The sequence below is a fragment of the Triticum urartu genome, chromosome 7 (assembly GCF_003073215.2).
Source record: "Triticum urartu cultivar G1812 chromosome 7, Tu2.1, whole genome shotgun sequence".
NCBI lineage: Eukaryota > Viridiplantae > Streptophyta > Magnoliopsida > Poales > Poaceae > Triticum > Triticum urartu.
Genome location: NC_053028.1, coordinates 362,178,531 through 362,185,186, shown reverse-complemented (window position 1 = coordinate 362,185,186; position 6,656 = coordinate 362,178,531).

The window sequence follows — 6,656 nt, the reverse complement described above, 5'->3', positions numbered from 1 at the left end:
TGCCTGCAAAGTTCTCCGAGTTGACGTAAGCTTGATCCTCGTAAGCGTACTCAACGGGCTCCTCGATCATGTACTCGTCTCCCGGCTCTATCCAAAGCAAGAACACAAGCAAAAGGAACCACAATCAACCACGGTGCAATGCGCAAGAAACATGATGCAAAACATGGCATTATATGCGGGATGTGATATGCAATGCATATGCATGTTCCGGAAGGAAAAGATTGAACCAGGCCTCAACTTAGCAAGCCAAGAGTGCCGCTGGAAAGATGAGTGGATTTCGGTCGGAATCGATATAAAGATCACCGGAATCGGATGCACGGTTTGCAAATGGCAAGGAAAACAATAATGGCACAAAGCTGCGATTAACAGGACGATGCCATCTAAAATGCATCAAGAAAATAAGCTACTGCACTCTAAGATAGCAACAAAGCACATGGAAGTGATCCACTCAAGATTCTTGAAAAAAGATGAACAGTGAGCTACGGCTAAATCACACAATAGCAGGTTCAAACAAGCGTGGCAAAAGTGCAAAAGATATCAGGTTCACAGACTTAGTGAAAATAACATGTCAGGATTTAACATCAGGAAGCAATGTTTAGAGCAAGATAACAACATGCTATAGAACATATCATGGCAAAAAAGGCATGGCATGAAACTACTCAAATCATATAAAAAAGTCCCTTACTGATCATAAGCCAAAAGGGATCAGAAAATAAAATGGCAACCATGTAAACATAGCAAGTTTCGTTAACAGATTCAGACCTGGCAAAAAACTGGGCATGTCAAAAACAGAGTTACGTAGGCATGTTTGCGAGCTTGATGCACTCACCACAAGGCATTGCATGACAACCTAAGCATACACCCAGCAAGAAGACATGATCAAGTAGCAAAACATGGCAAGAACAGTCTCATAGCATGCATGGAACAACTACAACAACCTCGGCAAAATTGATTAACACGTAAACAATCTGCGAGGAACATTTTATAGCAAAAGTAGAGCAAGATTGAGTCATGCTAGGGTACTCCATGCCTCTTTTGAGCATGGATCACTCTGTAGCAACATGAATACATGGCATAAAAATAACATCAGAGAAAAGACTTAGAAGAATTCTAAGTCCCTGAAATCAGCAACATCATGAGAGCTACTTTGCCTGCTTGTGCTAGTCACCACATTGATCACAAAAATACATGGCATACACCCATATAAAGGTGGCATGGCATAGCCCAAAACACATGTAGGGCTCAATTTCATAGGAGGCACACAGTAAACATGGCAAAAATGACAAATGTCCATAATCTGTTAAGATACAGAAACTAACATTACATAGTACTCTTGCAACAGCATTTAGGGCATCAAGATGGACTCAAACATGCATGGTGCAATGTAATGAAATGAAGAGCACATCTAGACAAAAAAATTGATATATTTCTCGCACAAAACGGAGCTACAGATGCAAATATATGACACGATGAAGAGGCAAGACGCACGGCGGGCGCGGGCGGCGCGGGGAGGTGCCGGCAGAGTCGGGTGGCGGCGGATCCAGCGGGGATCGGGCGGCGGGGACTTGGGCCTCGGGGGCCCGCCTCGGGCGTCGCGGGCCGGCGGCGAAGTGGGTGCAGGTGACATGTTCGGCGGGGTGCGGACGCGTCCGGCGCCGGGCTGACATGTCCGGCGCACGGAGGAAGGGGGAGACTAGGGTTTGATCCGGGATTTTTGGGGGAGGCTATTTATACATAGAAGGAGCTAGGAGACTCCAAATGAGGTGCGGTTTTTGGCCACGCGATCGTGATCGAAAGACCGAGAGGATGGATGGGGTTTAGCTGGGTTTTGGGCCACTTTGGAGAGGTGTTGGGCTGCAACACACACGAGGCCTTTACGGTTCCTCGGTTAACCGTTGGAGTATCAAACGAAGTCCAAATGGCAGGAAACTTGACAGGCGGTCTACCGGTAGTATACCAAGGCCGCTTGGCAAGTCTCGGTCCAATCCGAGTACATTTAACACCCGCACACGAAAAGAGGCAAAAGGGGACGCCGGAGGACGTAGGAGTGCCGGAATGCAAAACGGACAACGGGGAAAATGCTCGGATGCATGAGACAAACACGTATGCAAGTGCGATGCACATGATGACATGATATGAGATGCAAGACATGGAAAAAATGCAAAACGAAGACAAAACCCAACCACGAGGGAATATCATAACTTAGTGCGAAAATGGCAAGAGTTGGAATACAAATATGGCAAGTTACATACAGGGCGTTACAACACTCCACCACTACGAAAGGATCTCGTCCCGAGATCTAGGACTGGAAAAACTCCGGATATTCAGAACGGAGGTGGTCCTCACGTTCCTAGGTAGCTTCACGGTCAGAATGATGTGACCACATCACTTTCAGGAATTTGATAGACTTGTTGCGAGTCTTGCGCTCAGTTTCTTCAAGAATAGCAAGGGGATGCTCATGATAAGACTGGTCTTCTTGGAGATCAATCTCATCGAAATGATGGTGCGGTCAGGAGTCTTGAAACACTTGCGAAGCTGAGACACGTGAAACACATCGTGCAACTTTGCAAAGTTGGACGGAAGCTCAAGTTGATAGGCGAGATCGCCTCTTTTGCCAATGATCTTGAAAGGACCCATGTATCTAGGGGCAAGCTTCCCTTTGATACCGAAGCGACAAGTACCTTTCATTGGAGAGACACAGAGGTAGACATGGTGTCTAATATCGAAAGCCAAGTCATGATGCTTGCTATCATAGTAACTCTTGTGACGCGATTGCGCGGCTTTGAGATTTTCACGAATGACTTTGCATATTTCTTCAGCCTCTGTGATCAAGTCATTGCCAAGAAGTTGGCGTTCACCAGTCTCTGACTAGTTAAGAGGAGTACGACTCTTTGTGCCATAGAGAATCTCGAATGGGGCCTTGCCCGAACTGGCTTGGAACCTATTGTTGTAGGAGAACTCGGCATATGGAAGACAATCTTCCGACTTCATACTGAAAGAAATGACACATGCCCTGAGCATATCTTCAATAATTTGATTGACTCGCTCGACTTGTCCACTAGTTTGAGGATGAAAAGCTGTGCTGAAGTGAATGCTGGTGCCCATGGCCTTCTAGAAGGAATCCCAGAAGTTCAAAGTGAAGATGCTTCCATGACCTGAAGATATAAACTGTGGAATGCCGTGCAAGGAGACAATCCTGGAGGTATATAGCTCTACCAACTAAGCTGCTGTGATAGATTCTTTGATAGGAAGAAAATGAGCCACTTTAGTGATCTTGTCGATGACAACAAAGATAGCATCATTGCCACGCTTGGACTTGGGAAATCCAGTCACGAAGTCCATCTCAATATGATCAAACTTCCATTCTGGAATGGCAAGAGGTTGGAGGAGACCAGTTGGTCGTTGGTGTTCTGCTTTCACTCTTCTGCAGACATCACATTCATTCACGAACTGAGCAATCTCGCGCTTGATGCGAGTCCACCAATATGAATGCTTGAGGTCATGGTACATCTTTGTACTTCCAGGATGAATAGACAGGAGTGAATTGTGAGCCTTGTTCATAATGACTTTACGAAGGTCACCCTTAGGAACAACAATCCGATCCACGAAGAATAGAGTATCCTTGTCATCAAGGAGATAGCACTTGTACTTGGGTTGGCTGTTGGCAATCCGAATCTTCATCTTCTTCACCATAGCATCAAGAAGTTGTGCCTCACAAATCTGATCTTCCAATATAGGAGTGACTTGGAGGTTGCAAGGAATCCTTTATGTACAACTTGGAGATTAAGTTTGCGGAAAGCTTCACAAAGCTCCGGTTGGTATGGCTTGAGAATCAAACTGTTGCAGTAAGCCTTCCTGCTCAAAGCGTCAGCAACGACATTGGCCTTGCCTGGAGTATATTCAATACTCGGATTATACTCTTGAATCATTTGGAACCAACGAGTCTGCCTAAGGTTGAGGTTGGGCTGAGTGAAGATGTACTTGAGACTCTTATGATCAGTGAAGATGTCCACTTTTCTTCCCAACAAGTGATGTCTCCATGTTAAGAGAGCATGGACAACTGCTGCCAACTCGAGGTCATGAGTGGGGTAGTTACTTTCATTGGGATTCAACTGGGGAGAGGTATAGGCCACAACTTTCTTCTCTTGCATTAACACAGGACCGAGACCTTGCAGGGAAGCATCACAGAAAACTTCGAACGGTTTGGATTCATCGGGAAGAGTCAGAACTGGAGCTGTGACTAACTTCTCTTTGAGGGTGTTAAAAGCAATGTCACATTCAGGCGTCCAGACATACTTCACATGCTTCTGGAGAAGGTTGGAAAGAGGCTTCGCGATCTTAGAGAAATTCTCAACGAACCTTCGACAATAGCTTGTGAGCCCAAGGAAGCTGCGAAGTTGCTTCACATTCTGAGGCGGTTCCCAATTCACAATTGCAGACACCTTCTCAGGATTAACAACTATGGCCTTGGCGGAGATGATATGCCCAAGGTAGAGAACCTCATCGAGCCAAAACTCGCACTTTGAAAACTTCGCATAGAACTGATGTTCTCTGAGTTTATCCAGCACCAATCTCAAGTGCTTGGCATGATCCTCTTTGTTCTTGGAAAAGACCAGAATGTCATCAAGATAGACCAAGATGAAGTCATTTGTGTAGGGGTTGAAGATGAAGTTCATCATGTGAGAGAATGTTGGAGGAGCATTGACAAGGCCGAAAGACATGACAGTGTATTCATAAGAACCATAGCTTGTTCTGAATGCTGTCTTGGGAATATCTTGTTCACGAATGCGAATCTGATGATAGCCCATACGGAGGTCAAGCTTGGAGAATACTTGAGCACCTTTGAGTTGTTCGAAAAGCTCGTTGATGTTGGGAAGTGGGTACTTGTTCTTTATGGTTTTGTTGTTCAATGGACGGTAGTCGACGCGGAGTCGGTCCATTCCATCCTTCTTCTTGACAAAAAGAGCACCACAATCCCATGGAGAACAACTTGGTCGGATGAGACCCATACACTCTTGTATAGCGAGTTGTTTCTTCAGCTCCTTCAACTCTTCTAGTCCAAGCTTGTAAGGACGTTTGCAAACAGGTTCCGTGCCAGGCTCAAGATTGATGACGAATTCAACTGGCCGGTGAGGAGGCATTCCTAGAAGCTCTTCCAGAAAGACGTCTTGATATTCACAAACGACTGGAATCTAAGAGATGGCATCCAACTCGCCCTTCTCGCTGAGAAAAAACAGTCGAATGGTATCGTCACGAGCGGCAAAGACAATCACATCCTCAGACAAGTGTGTCAATTGAATCTGCCTGGCAGCACAATCAAGCTGAGCCTTGTGCATAGAAAGCCAGTCCATTCCGAGAATTAGATCAATATCCGAGTCACCAAGAATAATAGGAGAAGCTAGAAATTTGTAGTCGCCCATCATGATAGAAACATCCAGGACGCAGATATTAGCTGTCATTTGCTTGCCTGGGGACACAATTGATAAAGATCTTGGCAAATGTTGATAATCACACTCATACTTTGATGCAAAAGGTTTAGAAATGAAACAATGCGATGCACCAGTATCAAAAAGGACTTTAGCAGGAATATTGTTAACTGGAAGGTTACCCATGATCACTTCCGAAGAGTTCTCTGCCTAAGCTGCGTTCATCATGTTAACCTTGACATGCTTGGGCTTATGCTTGACCACTTCATTGCTAGTAGATCTCACAGGAGGAGGAGGAGGAAGACGCCTCTGGTTGAAGCACTTGTTTGCATAGTGACCCTTCTGCTGACACTTGTTGCACGTGACCTCTGAGAACGGACGGTGATACGGGGCACTTGATCTTAGAGCATGAGACGAAGTCTTGTTCTGAAAGCCTGGGTTGGGGGGGGGGGAAGATCCATTGCCACCTTTGCTCTTCTGCTGATAAGGCTGACGGAACGGAGGAGGAGGAGGCAACCAATACTTTTGCTGCTTAGCTGCCACTTGAGTTGAAGAAGAAGGAGTTGCATCCCTGACTCTCTTCTTGGAAGCATCACACTTGAGCTGAGCAGCCTCTTGCTTTAGTACCATATTGTAGAACTCATCATACTTTTTCGGCTCAAAAAGCACAAGAGCTAGTTGTAGATCTTCTCTGAGGCCACCTCTAAACTGATAAATCATACTCTTCCCGTCAGGGAGGTCTTGCTTGGCAAAACGATCGAGCTTCTGGAACATGATGTTGTGTTGGTAAACAGACAAGCTGCCTTGCTTCAGATTGCGGAACTCCTCACGCTTGCTCTCAACAACACTCTGAGGAATGTGGTGAGCTCTGGAATCTTTGTATTGCTGATACCACTCAGCAGCTTGGTCTTTGAGTTGCAACGAAGCAAACTTGAAAAAGTCCTCAGGCCTGACGTTGCTGCACTCGAATTGTTTGTAGATATCCATGAGCCAATCATCAGCGTCTGTGGCCTCGACATAGTTACTAAAGGTCTTTGGCTGGTTTGCGAGGAACTGGTTGAGTGTAGCAAACTGAGTTTGATTGTTGCCATTGCCTTGATTTCCTTGGTCGTGCTCTTGCAAGAGTTGCATAATCAGCTGCATGTTGGCGTTGTTAGCGGCCATCACAGCTTGCCATGCCTCCGGAGGTGGAGGTGGTGGCGGTGGTTCCGGGTTCTGACGCGTTGGAGG